The 23,638-nt window shown below is 35.5% G+C and overlaps 1 long non-coding RNA gene and 1 pseudogene across 1 annotated transcript in view; one reads left to right on the top strand and one right to left on the bottom strand.

The window, feature by feature from the left end:
- Positions 1-2,871: 2,871 nt before the first annotated feature.
- Positions 2,872-19,561, bottom strand: LOC115291101 (annotated as a pseudogene).
- Positions 19,562-20,667: 1,106 nt separating this feature from the next.
- Positions 20,668-23,638, top strand: part of LOC115291607 — a 103,703-nt gene continuing 100,732 nt past the window's right edge. Inside the window, exon 1 of the long non-coding RNA XR_003908571.1 lies at positions 20,668-20,975. This is a non-coding gene — a long non-coding RNA (uncharacterized LOC115291607). The remainder of the gene's footprint in view (positions 20,976-23,638) is intronic.

The raw sequence follows: 23,638 nt of genomic DNA, 5'->3' as shown, positions 1-23,638 counted from the left end.
CAGAGATTCTGAAAACATTTCACTTTCTGGAGAGATGGGAATATCCCAATTAAGTAAATTACTGTTTGTGTGGGAGGACCTGCTTATAGAAATCTATCAGCAAAAGGCTTGTGTGTTTTTTGTTTGTTGTTGTTGGGTTTTTTGGGGTTTTTTTGCCTTTTGGGTTTTTTGTTTTGTTTTGTTTTGTTTTGTTTTACAACTGATAACGTCCTAAAACAAACAAACAAAAAGCTGTATTAAGTCATTCCTCATGCCTTTTTTGAAGGGTAATAATGTTTGCCGTTTGTTTGGTGATTCTGATCATATACATGAGAAGGGATAATGTTAATATTTAACTGAGGGGACTGTGAACCAAAAGTAATTATGATTATGTAAATAGCCCGATGAAAGTGCCCCAAATCCTTAGCAAATATAATATGACTGAGAAGTATAATGGCAGAGGTGCCTGGGTGCGTCAGTCAGTTGAATGCCCGACTATTGATTTTGGCTTAGATCATGATCCCAGGGTGATGAGATTGAGCCTTGTGTCAGGCTCTGTGCTAAGCATGGAGCCTGTTTGAGATTCTCTCTCTCTCTCTCTCTCTCTCTCTCTCTCTCTCTCCCTCCCCATATATATATATATATATATATATATATACACATATACATATATATATGCCTCTATGCCCCCTCCCACCCGTCAAAATACAAAATAGCAGATAGATAAGTAGCTTTTGCCTCAATCCCTATTACAATCACAAAATAAGAGCATCTCTGAAGCAACCAGACAACTATACACTGGCACTTGAAATGAAGTCTGACATGGTAATAATGTGTCATTTTTTTCTGCTGATCCAGACCCTAGTGTTGGATATTCACATATGCTTTCACTTTTCAAGCTACAGAACCATCATACGATCTGCTTAGAAACTGTAACTCTGCTTTAGATCCACATACCTGTAAATACAAACCAATTACAAGCCACGACATAAGACAGCCATGTTTCATGGATGTACCATGTTGCTGCTGGCTTGTAGTAGGACCAGAGTTCTGTGAAGTACACAAATATTTTCAAACTGCTGCTCACTTTTTTACACATTAATATTTCTATTGCAGTAGAATTTTCTATTTTATCTTAGTGTCTACATCATCATTTATGCCATAGTTTCCAGTGATTTAACCGTGTTATAAGGGTAATAAAATTCAGGTTTCCTATTAACAAAATACCTTTACCCTCAGAGAAGTTAACAGAAGAAGGCATATATGTTCATGATTTTTTTCCTCACTAATTTCTACTTTGAAGCCAGAGATATTTTCTCAAGGAGAGAAAATTTTCCAGTAGAATTAATTGAAAAAGGTGATATTACAATAACTGCAACATGCAGAAATCAAATTGTTTTGGAGAAATCTCGGTTTCTTCATACACATTTGGTTAAGCCACTCCATTTAGTGTGTGATAGACTTAAAAAGAGGGGAGGCAGAAATGCATCTGGTGCAGTTTTCAAACGTGCAGTTCTCTGTGGTACTTGTGTCACTAGACTTCTGTTGGGTTTGTGTAACAGTTGGTGTTATCTCCTTCCTCATCAAGTACTGTAGTTATCATTAGCATTATCAAGGTTCTGATACCTCCTGCAGCAAAGATATCTGATTAACCTTCCTTCATCCGGTGTTTACCAAACGTATTTACTGAAGGAATATTTTTTTTACATCACACAAATATTAGCATGTTCTGGGACTAATATTTTATAGAGGAAAGTGCTGCTACAATACCTTAGCATTTGCTGCTAGAATGAAATCCCTATCCAATTAACTAAGGTTTCAGGTTTGTAAAACTTGAGTGGACAGCTTGATGTTGGGTCTAGGATCGTGTACAGCAATCTGAATTATTGATCTTTTAGAAGTGGACAGTGAATTGTAATTGATTACTTAGAAAGCAGTGCAGCTGGAACATATTTTAAGATCTAGCTTCTTTGGAATTTGCTAGTATCATTTTGGGGTGGACAACTAAAATGTGTATTTCATACTTTAGGTACTATGAAAATACTCTGAATTTAGGGGCAGAAAGTTATTGAGCAGCATTTAATAATATTGGCCCTAAACATGACAGGGGGTAGTATTTACTTACAAAATAATTTTTCGGGAACTCAAGGCTCGTTAAGCCCCAAACTATCTTGTTCACTCCATATCGCTCAGTGAAATTTCGCTCCAAGAGCTCTTTCCCCTTTTATTTGAATTAGATAATCAAAACAACCCTATAGTTCTCTATCTCATGACTCTGCTTAGGCTTTTTCTCTTCCCAAAATGCTTTTTTCCTTTATGCCTCCATCACTGCCCATCAGTGCCTTCAAAGGACCCTGACTCATTTTCTCCATGGTGTACAGCCCAGGCTTCAGCAAGGCAATCCTACCTTTCCGTATGTCCTAATAGGATTTAGCTTGCCTAATAGGATTTAGCTTGCCTCTTTGTTATAACACATCCTATGAAATCCTGCCCTTGGAGAACATGTATAATAGTCTACCAATAGTATGAAGCTCTTTTCATAATCAGAGACCATGTTTTGCTATGATAGTGTCTTGCATAGAGTAGATACTCAAAATTGAATGGTATGGCAAGTTCAACACTGGCTTTTATCATCTTCTTACATTACAAAAGTCACATAGAAACCAGGTTAAACATTACATTCTGAGTTTCTATTTATTAGTTTCCTTGCTGAAATATACACAGAGTACTTCACATGTAAATAAGAAATTTCTTCCGCTAGGACCAAGGTATTTTTAGTATATTTTTCTTTTTCTTCTGTTTTTCAATTTGAAAGTCATAGACGTTTATCCTTCTGTAATTATATTAGGAGGAGAAAAAAGAGCCCACTGGTAGCTGGAAGAAGCATGAGTGCTAGAAACAATGTGCATTGCCATTGGTTTTCCATGGCAGAACATTCAGCGGAGACTTGGGAACATGGATGCCTGAAGTTGGGTTACTCTAACGTTCCATAACTATGTTACTTGCAGAGCTGTTATTGCCGTAGTAGTTGACTGTGTCCCAGGCAAATGGGAGGCTGGTTTGTCCTGCAATCTTTATCCCAGTGTTCATCACAAGGGGGGCACTGTTATGTGATCCGAGTCTCTTGTCCAAGGTTTCCGGTTTGTTGACAACACCCTGCTCAGTACAACCTTCCTCATCACAGCTTGAGCTATGATGACTGATTTTTGGCTCAAGGAATCTGGTAGAGGCGAGTAGCCAAATTGTGACATCAGGATGATTCTTTCTGTACTTGGTAAGATGATGGAGAAATCTGTAGGCCCGAATCGAGTGGTTTTTATTATGGCCATTCATTATCACAGCTTTTCAGGGTCCAGGGAATCCATGTGAGTTCTTCCATGTTGGAAATCTAGGAACTGAATCTAAGTGCTTGGCTAAAACACACTCTCTCCACAGTTGCTTTCTCCCCATGTCCACGACCCAGCTTTAGTATATTTTTCTTATTGTCACTTGATTCTGGCAACTTTTCAGCTGGTTGAAATTTAAAAAAAAATTAAAGCAATAAGATATGTATAACTACATAGTCAGGTTTCTGTCTTGTATTCTCTCCAGACATGGTTCTTCATCCATTTCTTTTCATAGTTAGAAATCTTTCTTTTTTAACATTTTACTTTAAATAATTTCAGACTTGCAAAAGAGTTTGAAAAATACTGTAGAAATTCCCTTACAGTTTTCACCAGGTTCCCTAAATATTACCATTTTACATAGCCAGGATATAGTTATTGACATCAGGAAGTTAATGATGAAGCAATTCCATTGACTGCTCCACAGACCTGGTCAAGTCTCCTTGGTTATCTCATTAAAATTGCTTTTCTTGGTCCAGGACCCCATTCTCAAGTGAGCTTAGTCTCCTGTCATTGAAATCTCTTCAGCTTCCTTTGTCCATCATGACTTTGACACTTCTAAAGATCATGAGCCAATTAGTTTGTAGAATGTTAGTTTGAGGTCATCTGATGTGAAAGCAGTGATTAAATCTTTTAACAAAAATATTCATGATCTAGGAATATTTGTGAGAATGATATGGATGGAAAACACTTATTTCTTCAAATATTTTGTTGAATGAAAGCCTTAGTTTCCATGTGGTACGAGTGGATACATTCAACTTCTTAAAAGTTTACTTATTTTTGAGAGAGAGTGAGAGAGCAAGCAGGGGAAAGGCAGAGAGAGAGAAAAAGACCCAGGACCTGAAGTGGGCTCTGCACTGATAGCAGAGAACCTACAGCAGGTTCAAGCCCATGAACTGCCAAATCATGACCTGAGCCAAAGTCCAATGCTCAACTGACATCGACTTTTAAAATTTGACTTTAAAATACAATCTCTTTGTAAGTCTTATTTTTCTTCTTTGCTGATGTTTTGTCCTGTGTTAGTCCTTTCAAAGACTTACAAAAAGATTGTGTTCCAGAGCTCAAGTCTCTGTTGACATGGATATGTATCTTTTATTAAAAAATATTTTTAAATATAAAACTTTGTTCAATCACACACATTAATTTTTCCCTAATAATCAGTAGGTAGGTAGTATCATACAGCTCAAGATGCCAAAATTTAATTGTTCGAAGTGATCTCTCATTGCTCTTGCTGTAAAATCTCACGCTTTCCTGAGGCATCTCTTCAATGAATATCACACAGAAACCTCAGTTAAAATATAGTACTTTACAATTGACACTGTTAAAGGTTTTGTTGTTGTTTTTGTTTGTTTGTTTATTTTTTGGTGTATTTGCTTTCCTTCTCTCCATTTTCTGATATGTTTTTCCCTTGGAAAAATTTTCCATCCTGCTTTTTTGCTAACTTCTTTACTTATGAATTGATACTCTAATTTACCCAAGTTAGTCTGCATTCTGGTATCTCTCCCCACACTTCCCTGAACCAGTCCTTTCCAAGAGTGCAGGTGACTTTCTAATAGCGGAATCTGCCGCGTGTGTGCATCATTCGACAGTGTTGGCCACTCTCTTCCTCCATGAAGACACTTCCCCTCATACGATATCTGAGGTACACTCTTTCTTGGTTATTTTGCTGCTTTCAGGAAGGTTTTGTTACTCTCATCTTCTCTTACTTGTGTTTGACTATAGGCATTCTGTGGGTTTACTGCCTAACAACACTGATGCATAAGCTCCGGGCTAACTCAAAGGCTCCCAGAGCTTCAGTTACCATCTTTGGGCAGAGACTCCATCTTTACCTCTGATTTGTATACCCACCCTGAGCTTTAAATCTGGATTTTTAATAGATACTTCAAACTCAGTTAGCCGTCATTAACTCCCCCTTGAACACGAACTTCTTCTATCTCCTACCTTAACTCCTGGACTTGGGCTGCAGTGAAATCTTTCATTAGATTCTCCCATCACACTTTGTCCTCTGTGTCCTAACCCATGTTATTCCCTAAATCTGGATTGTTCTTCTTCTCTCTTCCCATGTTTTATGTGCTGATCTTTCATTTTGGTACAGTTCAAATTATACTCAGTGATGCTTACCCTGATCACCTCAAAGATAATTAGAAAACTCTCATGTTTATAATCAATTTCGTTGTCTCATGTTTTATCATTAGTCGTAGACATGTCTGTGTTGTCCTCCTCATTGGATTGTAAATCTCTCAAGCGATCTTGTGACCATTGGAAACCAGCCCAGTGCCCACTTACATATTAATTGATTGAACTGACTTAAAATGAATCAATCACCCCTGGTTTGCTGTTGTTATGTTTATTTGTTCTGTTTTATTTTGTTCAGTGGCCTTACAAACAATGAACTCCTCTTAAGGATAATAATGCTACACTGTGACACAGAAGCCTTTCTTTTGCCTGCCTGCCTTCCTTCCTTCCTTCCTTCCTTCCTTCCTTCCTTCCTTCCTTCCAACATGGGCAGGAAGAGTTAGAATGAAAGCAGCTGGCAGTCCCTAAAACATAATCTAGTCCCTCTCAATTACTCAGAGCAATATCTTGGGCAGTTACTAAAGTAAAACTTTTTATCAAACTCAATATGCTGAGGAGGAAACACAATCACATTATTTGCAATTTACTGTTGCTCACTTACATATCTTCAGATCAAAAGGTATCTGTTCTGGCACTTCATTTCTGAAACTTAATGTGTGTTTGTTTAATTCATCTAATTAGGACCTCTTAGCACCTCAAATGGGTGCTTTAAAAAACAACACCCAGCTGTTAGCCTAGGGACAAAAGAATAAATGCAAATTTAGCACTTTTCAAAGGTGAATCTGCACATTTTGATGTCCTGACAACATTCAATAAAAATCAAGTGTTCATAGACACAATCCACTAATTTGCTGATTGCTTTGGGGCCTATCTCTCTTAATAAATATGAAAGGTAGTTTTAAAAAATTGACCATTTTCTGGGAGAAATATATGTGTATATATACATATATATGTATAAGTGCAATCTTTTATAATATAAAAATGCTTTTCAGGAACTTGTTGCTCCTTCTGAGATAACGAAAATTCTCTATGTCAAGATTTAAACAGCAAAGAGAATGAAATCCACAAAATGGTAAGTGACTTGCAAATAGACCATTGTGGCCAATTTTCTAATTCCATTGTGTAGTTATCATTTGTACATTGCATACATATAAAATGCATACTTTTTTAAAGTCTTTCTGTGTGTGTGTGGAATTGCTCTACAGTTTTCCAGAGTGGCTGCATCAATTCATATTCCCACCAATAGTTTATGAGGGTTTCCCTTTCCCCCTCCTTGCCATATATGCTATTTCTTGTCTTTTTGATACTAGGTAGTCTGGTATCAGGTGATATTTTGTTGTGGTTTGAGTTTCATTTTACGGATGATTAGTGATGTTGAGCGTCTCTTCGTGTTTCGGTTGACCATGTGTATTTCTTTGGAAAATATTTCTTTTCAGATCCTCTGTGCATTCATAATCAGACATGTTTGCTTGGCATAGATTTGTATGAGTTCTTTATGTAACTTGGATATTAACCCCTCATCAGACATATAATTTGCAAGCAGTATGGAGGTTCCTTCAAAATCTAAAATTAGAAGTAACCTATAGATCCAGTTAATTCTACTTCTGGATATTTACTTGACAAAAATGAAAACACTAATTCAAAAAGATATATGCATCTTTATATTTATTTTTGCATTATTAAAAGTGGTAAAGAAATGAAAGACAAATATCCATTGATAAGATGAATGGATAAAAAAGAAATGGTATATATACATAATGGAATATTATTCAGTCATAAAAATGAATGAAATCTTACCATTCACAACAACATGGATGGACTTAGAAGCTATTATGTGAAGTGAAATAAGTCAGAGGAAGACTAATACCATATGATCTCACTTAAAGGTGGAATCTAAAAAACAAAATGAATAACAATGGAAAGAAAAACAAACTCATAGAGAACAAACTAGTGGTTGCCAGAGGGGAGAAGGTCAGGGAGTAAGAAACACAAAATAAATGAGGCGAATTAAGAAGCCCAAACTTAAAATAAGTAGGCGTTGGGACTGAAAAGTACAGCATAAGGAATATAGTCAATAATACAATAATGGTGAATAGTGACAGGTGATAACGACATTTATCATAGTGTTTCATAGAGTATATAATTGTCAAGTGACTATGTTGTACACCTAAAACTAGTATAATATATGTCAATTCTTAAATTAAATTATACTACAATTAAAACTGTAAGTAAAGATAAAAAAATGTATACTTATGGTAGTCGCTATTGTAAGCAGTTGTGATATATAACTATATTTGAATTGAACTTTGTTTACTCTAATAAACTTTTCTCGATGAACTTGGTATAAATGACCGTTGGCTATACCCCATGCAGGTGATTTTAACTTTGATTTTTCTAATCAGGGATAATTCAAGATTGCTTATGTGACTAGGACACACATGTTCATGCTCCTACAACCATGTGATTATTTAGGATCATAATACTGGTTTATAAAGTAGCAGGCAGGGACTTTATAATTTCTTAAAATTTGGTTATTATTTTAGGTTATTCAATCTATTCAATCTATTTTTCATTGCTAATTTTTAAAATTTTAATTCAAGTTAGTTAACATACAACGTAATATTGGTTTTAGGAGTAGAACCCAGTGTTTCATCTCAACGAGTGCCCTCCTTAATGCCCATCACTGATTTAGCCCATTCCCCACCTACCTACCCTCCAGCAGGTCTCTATTTGTTCTCTATATGGTTTGACTCCTCTCTGTTTTTATCTAATTTTTCTTGACTTCTCCTATGTTCTTGTTTTGGTTCTTAAATTCCACATATGAATGAAATCATATACTTGTCTTTCTCTGACGGACTTATTTCTTTAGCACAATATACTCTAGTTTCATCCATATTATTGCAAATGGCAAGATTTCATTCTTTTTAATTGCCAAGTAACATTCCATTTTGTGTGTGTGTGTGTGTGTGTGTGTGTGTGTGTGTGTGTGTGTTATTTAGCACTCTATATGTGTATATATGTGTTTATATCCTTTGGATAAATGCCTAATAGTGCAATTAGTGGGTCACAGGGTAGTTGTATTTTTAATTTTGAGAAACTACCGTACTGTTCATAGTGTCTCCACCATTTTGCATTCCCACCAGCAGTGCAAAAGGGCAAGATACGCCTAACCAATATCTGTTGTTTTCTGAGTAGTTCATTTTGGCCATTCTGATAGGTGTGATGTGGTACCTCATTGTGATTTTTATACATGCAACAGTTATGTAAATATATCTTGATGATTCAAGGGCTTTTTATTGATTTATAATAGCGAGTTAGTTTTACTTAGTTTATAAGAATCACTAGTGCCTTGGTTGTTTTCTTTTCTTGCTATGTTTTTTATAGTGGAATTAGAAGCATCTTGCGTAGAATTTCTTTTCTCTTCTCATCCTATTCAGAAGATCCTCTCAAGGGTTTCTCAGAGTATGAGTTGATAGAGGGTTGAAAGAGGGAAAATGAGGGAAGAGTTCCAGAGTCATTTCTGGAATATGAGTCTAGGCATACTGCTGGCTTTGTACTCTGCCCAACTCCACTGCCATCCTCCCCCATCCAGTGCCTGAGAGATTTTTATATTATTTATAATTATATTATTTATTATAATATTTATATTATTGAAATATTCTGTTGATATTGGTACCTGTTATATGAGTATTGATCTCTATTCCCTCCAAGGTTTGGTTTTTGCTTATTTGCTTTATTTGTTTGTGTTTGCATTTATAAACAGAAAAGCAAGATTTGACCTTGTCATAATGTTTCTTTATCTTAGCTCGAGACTTGGGAAAGTGTTTGTTCTGCAATCTGGATAATATCCCTATCCATACTGAGGTGGACTTTGCCTCCCATTTCCATTTACACTGATGAAGTATTGAGTCTTTGGTATTCCAGCAAACTATTTTGCATTCACTGAACTCTATTATCAAAGATTATCAACCTTTGTCCATACTAACTGACAATTAATTTTATCCATCTTGTTAAATACGCCAGATATAAAAGAATAGTCCAGATATTCTGGTAGTTTTCTTGGTGGGAGCAGAGGAGGGGTTATGCTGGTTTGTAATGAACCCAAGAAGACTTTCCATGCTGGTCCATGTCTCCATTTGATGGTATCCCACCTAGAAGATCCCTGAAGCCTATTAGCTTTAGTCACTACAACAGAAGTAATTTTGTAATATTTTTTTTCTTCTCTTAGTGAATCTCTTTTCCAGAAGAAAAGGTTGAAATTTAATAAGATCAACGTAGAAAGCCAACAGTTGTACTGAGTTATAGTGTTGTTTATTAGCCAGATGCTGTCTCCTCTGCCCAGCTGCAAAATTTCTCTGTACACAGGGGTCTTTAGTGCCAAGTGGGGGATAAGCAAAAAAAAGAAGAAAACATAGCAGCTGCTGCATGGATGACCCCATCTGCACTGACTCCTTCAGTGGGTTGTTCTCAGAGTCATTGGAGGGATGCTTTGCCTAACCTTGTATCCCAGCATTTAGAATTTACTTTTAAGATAGTTAATATTTCTTGAACATAAACTTTTGGCCAGAGTAACTGGAAATTTGAGTTTATTAAATTTTTACGTACTTAACTATGGTCTACAGGGTATATTAAACTCAGCCAGTTGGCTTCACATCCACTTTCTTGCCCCCCAATATATATAGTATGAAATGTAGGAGAAGGAATGGGATAAAGTGCCTTTTCCAAAAAATCCCCAGGGTCTTATTTATTCCAAATAATAGAGAAAAATAGACAGTATTTCTATGATTAACAGCTTGCGCTGGTAATGAGTGAGATCTTACATCTCTAAATACACAAGGTGATATATATAATTGTGTGAAAATCTGGTTTGAGAAAAGGTAAACCATTATGGAACAGCTCAATGATTTATAAGGCTCCATGCTATGGAATATTCTGTAATCTTTTAAAAAAGACTGTGGTAGGACTGTATGTTTTGGCTTGAAAGTTTTCCATGATATATTTTTGGGTAGAAATGAGATAAATCAAGTTATAGCATATGTATGATAAGATTTCTTTTCTGAGAGAAAAAATATCTATCGTACATTATAGCCTCATGTACATATATATAGAATTATAATTTTAGTCCATTTGTTTTACATAAGTACAAATGAGTATATATTTGTTCATGCAGCAAAAGTGTCTTGAAAACACCCCAGTTATTAGTTATATCAGGGGAATAGAATGATAGAGCAAGGACAGAAAGTCCTACTTATTTTCTGCTTTATATACTTCTGTGTATTTTTTTTAACCTCAAGAAGGTATTACCTTTATAATTTAAACAGTCAGCTATGATATTTATTGAGCAATTGTTTAAATGTCTCATTTGTCTGGCCTGCTAATAGTATCCTGCTTAGCAGTGTGTCTTGGAAAGTCCCAATTTATTCAATAGAAACAAATGAAATCATACTGGGTCGGGACTATATTAGATTACATAAAGCTTTATTCTGATAAGAATCTAGGTTGTATTTTTCTCTTCCTATTTCATAGCGATGAGGGTGACTGATTTTTCTCTTTCAGCAACTGGTTAGACACCTGGAGACATTAGTTCTCATGTGTCTGTATTTATTGTGTTCGCCATTTTGCCACCAGAGATGTCATTTATAATGTTGCCAAAGCCTGGCTTGAATGGTTCCACCACTGCTCCTTACACCTAAAAAGGAGTGTTCTGGAAGTAACAAAGCTTTTTACTGCTCTTCTGGTTATAGGATCTCATTTACTAGGGTCCCTCCAGGTTAATATGAGACACTCTTAGAAATTGTTTGGTTTACCACATGAGACAGTTCTTCAGTATCAGTCTAACTCCCCCTTACTGGTCCCTCACCTTCTACCTTCCATCTGTTCTTAAAATAGAATCAGTATTCCTATATAACTTATTTAAAAAAAAAAAAAGAAACATGCATATTCCTGGAGGAGTAGATGGTGCTTACTCTTTTACGTGTTCGTGCAGTGATTTTTAAATAAAGCTTACCTATTTTTATTATATGATCCTGGGAAAGTACATGCCTTAAGTACATCAAGCCTTAATTTTCTACATCTATTGAAAGCAACTTTTTAAAAATGTCCAAGTCAGTGGCACCCAGGTGGCTCTGTTGGTTTAAGTATACACTCTTGGTTTCAGCTCAGGTCATGAGTGAGATCCTCTCTCCCTCTCTCTCTTCTCATCCTTGCCCTCTCTATAAATAAATAAATAAATAAATAAATAAACAAACAAATAAATAAATAAAATAACCAAGCCATAATATTATTTTGAGGATTAAATGAATTGTTGTATGCAAACACCTTAGAATAGGATCTGGCACAGAAAAGCATGAAATAAACTATTTTGATTGTTTATAGAAAAATGTAAAACATGGTATTCCTTTTTAATGATCATTTTAAAGGAAAATTAATAATAATAAACAAATGATATACATATGCTTTGCATTGATGGTCTGATGCAATATCAATAATTACTGATAAAAGGTGCCTAATATTTCTGGGAAAGACATTCTGATCAATAGTAGCTGTGATGGGTTAAGTGTTTGAATAATAATGATACTACCACTAATAATAATCATAGAAGTGGCTCATTATGATACTTCCAACTGCACTATTAACATTTTAAATAGGTGAAAGACTATTATAGAAGTGGAAAATATAATCCTGAGCATTAGTTGAATAATTTCTTCTCATTACAGATTTAAAAAGTCATCAGCAGAGGAAAATATTGGGTATAGGTATTCCCAGTATCAGAGAATGAGAAGTTGCATTTATCTTGGGAAAGACAGCAAGCAGTTGCCTTGGACTTATTCCTGTCTGGAATTCAATTTATGTATGAGTTACCATGCAAAAAGCAAGTGCCACATTACTGACTCAATAATGAGAGAGAAAAAAGAGAGAAATAAGGTGGGGGAGAGAAACGGAGAGAGAAGAGAAAGAGAAAGAACAGAGGAGAAGACAGGGAGAGAAGGAAAGGGATGGATGGATAAGAAAGGAAAAAAGGAAGGAAGCAAGGAAAGCAGGCAGGCAATGGAGGAAATTTGACTATAAAGGAAAGACACTCAGAAAGTTTCCAGTTCAACTCCTTTGTATATTCATTCCACAAACTAGATTGTCAAGAACTCAGCTTCTCAGAAATTTAGGCTATTTGCCATTTACAACTTACTCTACATTAATTTAATCAGATTATCAAATTAGTATTGTGTTTAGAGCCTGCTGAATTCAGCCAGCCTGAATTTGAGGAATCTGAGGAAACCGGAGTTTTCTGACAGGAAGTCTGATGTTGGAGCACAGGGGCTCATGCTCCAGGAAGAGGGGGTGTGGGCATTCGGTGGGCCAGGGGGGCCTGGGACAGCCAGAGGGCAGCAAGAGGACGCTGGATGCCTGAGGGCTGATTAAGAGAGTTTACCAAGGGGTGAGAAGCTTCCCAAGACAAATAGCATACTTTGCACTTTGGCTAATGTCCCTAGTGGCTGTGCACATTCTTGATATCTACTCTTGTTACATTTAATTACAGTGTTATTATTTGTGAGATTAGAGGTACCAAATTCTCTGAGAGAAGGACTGAAGGTTACAGGTTTATACCTGCATATCGACTCAGTTTTATGTCCTACTAGTTTGGCTTATAAAATAAAACGTTTTATTTCTATTTTGGACCTTTGCTCCAAAAGGCTAATATTAATCATGTTTTTGGCTGTCTCGAGATTTAATCCTAAAACTCATCAGCATTCCATACATTATGTTTCACATGGGCGTTGTGAAGTATGGACTAGATACATCAGAACTACAACGGGCCTTTCGTTCCCACAATTGAGCATTTCAGACTTCTTCTGAAAGCTATAAATTTCAAATGTAATATGTTTCATGTGTGGAGAGTGCTGTGGTGAAAGGGCTAGGGAATGGCCAGATGAAAGTGCAAGCCTGTTTGCCATCAATGCCTTTTTCCTGAGAGACCTACATTCCATTTCACTAAATTTTATTTCTATCTTCAAGTTTTAACAAAAAATTTATTAATAGAGCATATATAATATGTTAAGATATCAAGTCAAGTTTTTGTTACGTGATTTGTTTTCGATTCCAAAAAATTGTAATGATTGTAAACATTTAAGAAATTAAAGTTCCATGAGCCCAATGCAGGTGCTTTAGAAAGTAGGGAACCCATGATATAATTCATTGTGATCACATTTCATGATAAAGATACTTGGATTAATTTTCTAGGGCTTCCAAAAGAAAGTACCACAATCTGTATGGCTTTGAACAATAGAAATTTATTCTCTTACAGTTCTGGAGAATACAGTCACCCCCGTATTACTTAATCTTAACTAATTACTTCTTCATTGACGTGGAGCCAAATATGTTCACATGCACAGATATCAGTGGTTATAACACAAACACAACACTTTGAGGAACACAATTTAACACATAAAAACTCAAACATAAGAATAAATCGGATGTCAGAAATATACTTACACCATGATGAAGGAACAAACACTCTAAATAAGAAAATCACTTAAGTGGAGTGTTATACTATTCATTCATCAATATAATTTTCAAGTCTGTTAATGACAGTATGAAGTGACTCAAAACTGCTGTCTACTCCCCAAAATCTAGTTTCTTCTTGTTATTGAGAAATAGGTATTGTACTAACAGATAGAAAGAATGTTAAACTAGACTTTGGCTAGGAGTTAGTCAGGAAAATCTTCCTAATTGAGTTCATACCCATGCTGTCTCCAAATGGAAGGTAGCCAAGCAAAGTGCTGGAAGAAAGGGCATCCCCAAAGTGCCCAGACTGGGGAGAGAAAACATGACAATGAACTTAGTTTCATGCACTGATGGGATAATATGGATAATTTGGAAGAAATGTTATAAAACAGCTAACCTAAACAATGATTATACTACAAAAAACACTTATAGAGTAGATGCCTGTTGTGTAATGAGCACAGAATTAAATATTACCTTAGGGACAGTATAGATAGTGATCAGGAGCATCTGATGTCAGATTTTTGGATTTAATTCCATTTTTCCATTTCTTTGAACAATATTTAACTTCTTTAAGCATCAGTTCCTCATCTATACAATAATAATAATATATTAGATCCCTAGGGCTACCATAACAAATTGCCACAAATTGGGTGGCTTAAAATAACAGATATGTGTTCTCCCACATCTGGTGGCTGGAAGTCAGAAATCAAAGAGTCAGCAGCAATGGTTCTTTCTGGAGGGTCTAGGGGAGCCATGACTTTCTTTTGGCTTCTGGTGATTTTGCCAACAATCCCTGGGGTCCTTATATTGTTGATACATTACTCCAATCTCTGCTTCCCATGGTCTCATGGCATTCTTCTTGTGTGTCTCTGTCTCTAAATTTCTCCACTGTTTTATAAGCACACCTATCATACTGGGTTTAGGATCCACCCTAACTTCACCTAAACTTGATTACATTTGCAAACAGGTACCCTGTTTCACATTCACAAGCATTGGAGGTACATGAATACTGGAGAGACTATTCAACTCAATACAATAGAATGTATTTCACTGGACTGGAGTGAAGATTTAAAGGAGATTGATTCACAGGACTAGTTGAGTAGTCAGTGCACAATACATTATAGTTGCTACTATTGCTCTTTATTTAAGATCAATCTCCACTGGTTGACTTAGAAGCATAATTATAAAAGGAATGTTCATAGGGACTTGCCATTAAAAGCTATAAATTGTGGGGAGGCACCTGGGTGGCTCAGTCAGTTAGGCATCCAACTCTTGATTTCAACTCAGGTCATCATCTCACAGTTCCTGAGATCAAGCCGTGTCTCAGGCTCCATAGCATGGAGCCTACTTGGGATTTTCTCTCTTCCCCTCTCTCTGCTCCTTCCCCACTTGTGCACTCTCTCTCTCAAAACAAATAAACATTAAAAAAAATTTCCTGCACTACTTTTAAAAAGTTATAAATTGGGGTTTTCTCAGAAAATACATGCATCTGCAAGTTTTCACTAGATTTCACTTCTCACTATCATAGTGTATTACACGCTCTATGAAAAAGAAAAGGTAAGTCAAAGAATTTTGGTCCAGTAATTCTGGCACAGTATCACAAGTTTGTGAAAAATTTAGCTATTTTTATGATTGGTATAGTTATGGTAGGTATTAGGGTAGAATATATCATTCCTGTTTCAGGTGTTCATCCATCATTGTGTTATAAAGAATATAGCATAACAAATCTATTTCTGAGTATAGGAAAAGGAAAAGAAAAAGAAATATAATAACTTAGGGGAGATTTCTAAATCCAAATAAAAAGTTTGGGGCCCAGCTTGAGAAAGACCACTATACTGAGTTATTTTTTTAATTTATTATTATTTTTGTTCAGCTTTATTGAAGTATGACAAATTTAAAATTGTATATGTTTAAGGTGGATAATGTGGTGTTTTGCTGTGAGTATGCCATGTGTAATGATTACTACACTCCATCAAGCTGATTAAAGTATCTATCACCCCCTTTGGTTACCTTTGTGTGTGTGTGTATGATAAGAACACTTAAAATCTAGTTTCCTAGCAAATTTCAATGCATTGGTATTTATAGTCACTGTGCTATCTATTAGATCTCTAAAATGTATTTATGCTATAACTGAAAGTTTTTACCCTTTGACCAACATCTCATCAGTACCTGGCAACCACTATTCTACCCTCTGTTTTTCTTTCTTTTTTTTTAAGAAGTTCTTTGATATTTACTTATTTTTGAGAGAGAGACAGAACATGAGCAGGGAAAGGGCAGAGAGAGAGGGAGACCATATATTTTTTTTATGTGTGCTCTGTGTGCCTCTGTGCACTTCCATTTGCTACACCAGACAAGAAGTTTTTAAAAAAAATGATTTCCATTTTGAGACTTATATACTGCATTATGTTTTATTTTAAATATTTCCTAAGGATCTTCATGGAAAATATTTACATAGTCATTTAAGATCATTTACCTTGTAAGAATTTGAGTTTTCCATGATCACATTCAGTTTACTTTTAACATTTATTTGAAATCATTTTCTCAATGTAGTATGGGTAGTCTCATTAGGAAACAGGTGTTCAAAGCACTCTGTTATTAGTAGTTTATCTTGCTTAAAGTGAAAGCCATTATAGTGTAGTTTGTTATTTACTTTGGAGAAATAATCGACTTTTATGGACAATGATTATGTCTTGGATCTTATTGTTAAATATTAGCACTTCAAAAGGAATATGGTCTTTCTGCTCTAAAATAGCATGGGAAATAAGAACGGAAATATTTACCGAAAAAGATCAGAGAAATTAACAGTCATAATTTCACACAAGCAGTGACATATAAAGGTAACCTAAGAAAATGACACCATGAATCTGTGGGGGGTAATAAACTATGTTGTTTTCCATGATAATGTCTTTCACAGCAACACATTTAAGTGCTTGAATATGTGATAATTATCAATATTTTTGTAGCAATCTATCACATTCATAAAACCACTGGACATTACCTCAGCATTCTGCTTATTAGATCACCAGAAACATGACACCTGGGGCCGTGTGTTTTAACCCACACAACACTTATCTCAGTGCCCAATCCAAAAGAGCATTAAATAGAAGTTTCGAGAGGATGAGTGAATCGAAAGATGAATGAATGGTCACATTCTCATGTCAGCTGGTAGGAATTATCACTAGGTAATCCTTTCAGTGGTAATTCTAATCATCTTTTACTTACATCGTCTGGTCAAGTGTGTTCATGTACTATTGACTTCTTTCTACCTCTACTACCTTTTCATGGAGATCTCATTGACTCTCAGTTATAGGTTGATAACCTAACCAACAGAGCAACCATCTCATCACATTCACAGGCTCTACCCAACCTCTGAGGAAGTATCATGTAAGTGCACAACAGGGAGTGGGAATCGTGGGCCATCTCAAAATTCTGCCTACCACAATGGCAAAAATATTTCTACACTAATCCATTTCTCATTGTTGTCTTGCTGCTTTCAACTTCATGTATGTGGGGTGTCCTTTCCTTAATTATCTAGACCACGATGGTTTCCTTTGGGGATATTCTGACTAACCCTTGATTTGTTTTATCTTAACTTCAGTATCATATCATTTACCTTTATCCAGACTTCCTTGCAAGTCTTCCACATTTCTCTTTCTTCTTCCTTTAGAGTCTCTTCTCTTAGTAAAAGTTATTTGAACTCTCCCTTTACAAAGACCGTCTTTTGTGTTTCCAACTCTTGATATGAAATTTTTATCTACTATTAGGACTTGATTAAAATTGCCCATGCATCAAAACTGTCTTACAAAATCAAAGATTCACAGACCGTTTTTTATTGTCCTAAAGGATCAGCTAATAACCTATTTCTTCCATAATTCTTTGCAAAGTCTGTGCATATAAATTGTGCATATACTATATTATCACATACCAGAAAATGACTTAATCACAGTATTCCTGTTCAAAACATCAAATAGGAAGTATTCCGGAAGAGTGGCAGTTGTATTGTCCTTCATTCTTAACATCGTGTATTGCTTTTATGTAGAACTTCAGCATACACTTAATTTTAACTCTTTTCTGGAAAATAGTATTATGTGCACTTCCTTAGTCTCTTGGACAAAATCAAACACCTGAGTATAGAAACAAATTGTAGGGGTGCCTGCGTAGCTCAGTCGGTTAAGCATCTGGCTTCAGCTCATGTCATGATCTTGCAGTTCGTGGGTTCGAGCCCTGCGTTGGGCTCCATGCTGACAGCTAGCTCAGAGCCTGGAGCCTGCTTCAGATTCTGTGTCTCCCTCTCTCTCTGACCCTCCCCTGCTCATGCTGTCTCTCTCTGTCTCTCAAAAATAAATAAAAAAAACAGAAAAAAAATGTTTAGAAACAAATTGTATTCCAACAATAAGACAATTTTTCACTCCTTTTACATAGGTATTATATTAGTTTCCTGAGGTTGGCTTTTTATTTTCTCATATTCGTGGCAGCTGGAAGTTCAAGATCAAGGACTTGCAGCTTTGGTTTCTTTTGAACCCCTCTGGCTGCAGATGGACTTCTTCCTGTGTCTTCACATGATCTTCCCTCTGTGTGCATCTGTGTTTTAATCTCTTCTTAGAAGGACATTCACTAGTCATATTGGATGACAACCCACCCTAATGACCCTATTTGATGAAGATATCTCTCTAATAAAGCTCTTGTCTCCAAATACAGTCACAGTGTGGGGCCTTGGGAGTGAGGCATTCAACATATCACATGGGGGAAGAGAAGACATTTCAGCCCATAACTCTCATGATGTGAACTAACTGCTTGGTGCATGGGCATCTCAGGAGAAGATTGAAATGCAGACTGCAGTACAAGAGAAGTAGCTACTGAGATGAACAAATGCTACTTACAGGTTCACCATTTTATAGCTGCCACAGAGGTACATACTTGGTAGGTCGTAGTATACCATTCAGAGAAATGCGTTGAATATTTTCTTGAATTGAATGAGAAGGGTACCAAAGAAACAATTTCCCAGCATTTTATCTGATTCCATAAGCATTTTGAGCATCAAATTATACTGTGCTATTTAGGAAGCCAGACCCAATTGGTGTCTTCTGGATTTATACATATTTTATTGTCAGAGGAAGGATGGTAACTCACCTGTTATGCAATATTATCTTGACACGCATTTTTAATGAATTGGGTCTTTCAGTTTATGTGCCCCGTAAAACCTAATAATTCAACCTCTCTATAACCATATTGACCACTTCCCATCTGACGAAATAACAATTTATTATAAAATTATAATTTTTGTAATTTAGATCTCTAGTTTCTAAGATAAGAAAACAGACATATCATTTAAGGGGCAGGAATAGAAACAAAGTAAACTCTGTTTAAAACAGAACTGAAAACATCCCTGGACATACTTTCACAGTCCTTGGAAAACACTTCTTTTTGCACATCTTCTAACTACAGAGTGAGCAATTTAAGTTAAAAATAAAATAAACGTCTTACTGGCTATTTGACCTAAATAAAGAGACATCTTTCTACCCCAATGTGGCAGCAAAAACTAAAATCTCTAAGTGAATTCTCTCACCATTGTTGTCCGTAATTAGGAGTTTGGTCAGGAGTAAGAATAACTTGGTGACAGCCATGTTCTCACACTCCTGGTAACTCCTCTCTCTGCCACATGTTGAATGACTTACGGACTCATTTTCTCCACATATACAGTGTTTGGCTCCTGTCTTGTGTGCAATAGATCATTGTTATCACATCTCTTCTCCCTGCTACTTCCGATAATTTTGACAATTACTTAAATTGTTCTTCTCTGACTAACTTCTATTTCCTTTCCACCTGAGATTACCAGTGGGCAAATTTTAATGTTTTACAATTCAGGATGTAATTTTTACACTGAGCCTAATAGCTAAATACGCTTAGAAATTTAGGAAAGGTAAATTGAGCCCCTTGGCACTTTTTTATACAAGGAAAGCAAACTACTTGTGTGCCTCAGTGCTGTTTCTGGAGGAACTTTCCAGAGCATTAAGTAGTCAGGACTAAAACTCTTAGAATGCCGTGAGTCTCTCCAGTCCTATGACCTCAACTTTCCGTCCTGTCAGGGGTTAAAGAAGTTTGGATTAGGGTGAACAGGTATCATTTTTGTTCTTAGAGATGCGTGGTAGAGCCTCATTATAATTACACACAAAGGTTATTTTAGTGTTAATTTGAACCTATCAGAAGAGGTTTAGGTTAGAATTTCAAAGAAATGTATGAATCCTTCAAATCTCAGTTCTCATCTATGATATAAACTATGACTCTTCTTTTAAAAGATCATTGAAATGACCCCAAATGATCAGCTCCAACTGCTGAAGGGTATAGTCCATTTTTACCGTGAGGAATAGGGTTAAAATTTGCTCTCCAGTGACAAATCCCAACCCGGAACAGATTTCAGCCAGGCAGCTAGCAGAACTCGCCGGGTGGGTGAACTGCACAGGCCATGGTGGGTGCAGAGCTCAGAGCCGGAAAGCAAACAGCTGCTGTAGCCTGATTTGAGTTAAAATAGTGTGAGTGTTTAGTCTGGCGCACGGCTTCAGGGGAGATTGGCAGCTGGGTCAAACAAAGTCCTTCCATTGGCTCTCTTCCGAGGCAGCTTCTGCTAGTATTTAGGTACTAGTGCAGTGCAGGGCCCTTTTCTCAGGCAAAAGCTAACATCTGACCGCACCCTCTTTGCTTTTTCAAAAAAAAAAAAAAAAAAAAAAAAAGGAAAAGAAAAGAAAGAAAGAGAAAGAAAACAAAAAAAAAAAAGAAAAAGAAAAGCAAAAGAAAAAAAGAAAAAACCTTGTTTTTCCGTCTTTCATTATGATAAATTCTCCACTAGACAACCTCTCTCACTAATTGTGTATTAGCAGTGTATTTTATCTCGAGAGCTGACGCACTGGGCTCTCAACGTGGTGTGGAAAGCAGCCTGTTACAGTGCTGGATTCATAAAAGGGCCTTTATGGTTTGTGAAAGAATATCTGTGTGCTTAGGCAGGAAACTTTTTGATCTGCAGAAAAGCCAGAAGACATCTAGGTAAGGCTACATATCAAATCTACTTTTGGGGGGAAAAGTTGAGCAGTAAGAATGATTCCTCATAATCGACGTAACTTTGGAGTGTGCATGTTCACTTTTGGAGAAGTTTAAAAGGTACTGAGTATTGTTTGCCTATTTTTTGTTTGTTTGTTTAAGTCTTAAGGGAATACTGTGGTCTGCACTTTCTGATTTTGTCTTCTGCTATTGAACTGATTATAGTGGATATAGAGTTTTACTATATAGCAAAATCTGTTTAAACTGCCACAGAAAGAAAGTGTATTTAGAAGGGAAATTGACAAGTTTTAAAGAGTAATTGTACAATCATTTGAGGACAGAGGAACACTGCATTAGACTAACAAGGGTTTAATTACCAAAAAAAAGTTTAATGTTGCTTTGGAAGGAATATTAAGTAAGTTGTCTTTGTCTCTTACTTTTTAGTTTTAGTCGCTGATTTAGCCTGTTGGGTCACATTTTTTGTTAGCGCTGAAGGCTGCCATGAATCTCTAATGAGGCCCCTTTGCACATGATTTTGGCTCTTGGCCAAAATCAACTTCCCAGCGGCAAGCTTTCTGTAAAGAACCCGGAGCAATTTTTTTTTTTTTTTTTGGATTAGAAATCACGTCTGAAAGCTGCCACAACCAGTGGTATAGGCACGTCAAAATGACTTTATACAGCACATATGAAACAAGCGCATAAAAAATTTCCCGATATTGTTGCTTTTCCTCATTATGCATTCCTGCTTGTGGCCATCTAAAATAGGTTAGAACAAGAACGTTCTTAAAGAAAATTTACCGATTTAGTTTTTGTTTTTCTCAGCAGATTAGAGTAGGGGTGGGTCATCTCATTGAGACGTATATATACCGTACGAAAGGGTTATTCAAAACACGTCAAGGTAAATAACAGATGAATTCTTAAAACTGTTCATATCTGTAAGTAATCAGTGAACAGTAAGTAATGAAGTTTTCTAGAAGTTTCGTCATACGCACAATTAAGCTTCACATTGTTTCAATAGGAATTTTGTATGTTTGAAATGTCGTGGTTCTTGGGATTCTAAAAACTGTTACCATTTATTATATAATTAAAAAAATCTATGAACACCTTGATAGTATTTCTAACAAATGGTGTAAAGAAATGTTTAGTATATAAACATGACTGGATAACTTTAAATGATTGTATTCAGTTGCTTTTTGCAATTAAAAAGATGATTTTTCAAGAAAGAAACTCTGATGCTGAAAGACACCTTACACCCAATTTTTGGAACTGTTGATTTTTGATTTTACTATAACTGAATTTGGTCATATAAATTGATACGTTATTTTTCACTCCAGTATTTTAAGAGTTAAATTCTTAAGTTGTGATGAAATCCTATAGTAATCAGATATTAACAACCTCAGATTTTACATAGCCATTTTCAGCAGTACATTTAGACATTAAAAGCATACAACTGCAGAGTATTTAAAAGCAGAAAAGTACAATCTCGGTTGCTTTGTTTCTTTTTAAGAAATCCTGTAATTCCTGTCCTAAGTATTATTTGGCCTTATATGTTAATCCTTAGTAATCAAGAGTGAAGTTTTATTACTTTAAAATAATCCAAGTTCTCTTTAAAATGTTATTGAGAACTCAATTTAGTCCCCCTTTAAAAAAATATGATTTAGAATTGTCTTAATAGGTATGTTTTTCATGTATTTATCATTATGTTTATGTTCCCTTTATTATTACACAAAGGTTGCTAATTTGTGCCATAGAAAAAGTGGAAATTAACTTTAAGTAAGTCTTAGCATTAGGAAATATATCTTGATTTCCTTCAGATCAATTTTTGTTTAAATATAATTAATGTTTATATAAATTTTTATGTGTGTTGCTCTGGGCTGCATTATGATCCTGTTATACCTTGGAACTAGTTGCACTAGGCCAAGGAGTGTTTAAAATTATATCAGTTAACATTAAAATATATAGATATTTTCAATGAGAAAAGACAGTACATATCTGCTATTTATAGAAAGTTACCTGGATACCAAGTTCTATACTTTCTATGTGAATTGACAGTGGAATCTGCATTTAATGCAATCTTTGATATTTTTTAAAAGGAAATTAATACATAACATTTCAAAATTTGGATAAACCAGGAACATGTTATCATTAACTATTATCAAACAGGTGCGAAAACAATGAAGTCGCTTGACTTGTTCGGCATGATTCCGGCCTAAAAATTATTTTTGAATTCTATTTTTATTTTAATCTTAGCTCTCATACACATAACATTATTTTTTATTTTCATTTTCTAATATTTTTAAATCGGTTATTTTAATTATTTGAAACTGGCAGAATATTTCTCCAAGAATGCTAAAAATTTTTCTACTGAAAATCTCAGGGATTTTTTTTGTTGTTGTTGTTAATTAGAGGTAATAGATAGCAAAGTAAATGACATAAAATATAGAACTTTTAGAATACACAGGTATGTTAGTTTGTGAGTTCAGGAAAAAAACTTAATTGTACATGATTACCAAAAAATGTTTTTAAGTTGAGGTAGAAAAAGTAAGTCTTGAGAAGAATTTGTCATACTCTTTACTAAAAAGGCTAAATTTACTTTCTTTTGCTATTGCTATGAATTGTAATTGAGCATTTCACTAGTGTAGGCTTTTTGGCAGAATTATTAGCTAATT

This window comes from Suricata suricatta, chromosome 5, assembly GCF_006229205.1.
Source record: "Suricata suricatta isolate VVHF042 chromosome 5, meerkat_22Aug2017_6uvM2_HiC, whole genome shotgun sequence".
Classification (NCBI taxonomy): Eukaryota; Metazoa; Chordata; class Mammalia; order Carnivora; family Herpestidae; genus Suricata; species Suricata suricatta.
The sequence above is the reverse complement of the archived record's forward strand: the minus strand, read 5'-3'. Positions and strand labels throughout refer to the sequence as shown.